Here is a 1,081-nt window from a genome sequence, read left to right as displayed (position 1 = left end):
TCCGTGTTGTATCAGCATGCTGAAATGATGGATTATTCACCCTGTGTTTCTTTGTTGTTTCCCCAGTTGTATGTGTGCTACAGTAACTAGTCTCAGAAGGAGAATGAGGATAGGAGGATCTGCCTGCTCTCCTGTTGATGTTTGGTGCTACTGTATTTGAAGTCTTCATTTCAGCACAGAAATTCAACTTTCCTCAAGATTCTTTAGGCATTTTCAAGTAATACACATTTTGATGGGGCGTATCGTAACTGTGACCCTTTGTGTTCAGTTGCACAGACATATAAACGCTTATTTTGTTAGTGTTAAAACAGAATATCTTTCCATCATAGTGTATTATCATGGGGTTTCCTGTAGCCCTTTTGTTCTTAGCTTTTCTTCACATCCAGGAGTCCTATTACAATGTTGCTATTCCATAGCAATGATTTAGTAGCTGAATATTTGAATTCTGTAATACCTGCAATGACCAGGAAGAGCCATGGAGGCTTTTCACCTTTCCTTCTTCCTTTTTAAAAATTAAAGTCTGCTTTAGTGATGTTGGCTCAAACCAACCAGAATAGGAGTGCAGAAGGTAGATGGCTCTTACAACCAGTGTGTGATGCTACAGCATTACTTTTCTGTATGAAAGTGATTGATTAATCCTCATCATTTCTTTTGAAAAGTGTCCCCATTTTTAATTGGCAATAGTTAATTGGAAATGCAAGTGTTGTGCTTATATCTGTGTAGGTGATCTTCTTGGTTCAGGTGTGTGGAAAGAAACTGCTGGGATTTTATTTTTATTTTGATAGGTATAATTAAACATTGGCTCTCTGTAGAGTTTATATGCATTTTTGTTGATGGGTCTACATATCACAGCAAACAATTTGGGGCTTACTTGAGCTTCCAGGAGGTGAGCAGCCACACTTTGGTAAGCATGTCTCGTTATCAGCTTTCTTCTTTCTGCTTTGTATTTGTTTGTTGTTTGTTATGTGTTAGTTACAGAGAATGAAGTTTCTGCACACAAAGATAGACCACAGCAGTCCTTTTGCTTGCAATCTGATTCTGTTTTGGCAATATGGGTTAAAGTCTTATTTATAGGATTGCA

The sequence above is a fragment of the Meleagris gallopavo genome, chromosome 22 (genome assembly GCF_905368555.1).
Source record: "Meleagris gallopavo chromosome 22, MGAL_WU_HG_1.1, whole genome shotgun sequence".
In the NCBI taxonomy this organism is placed as follows: domain Eukaryota; kingdom Metazoa; phylum Chordata; class Aves; order Galliformes; family Phasianidae; genus Meleagris; species Meleagris gallopavo.
The sequence above is the reverse complement of the archived record's forward strand: the minus strand, read 5'-3'. Positions refer to the sequence as shown.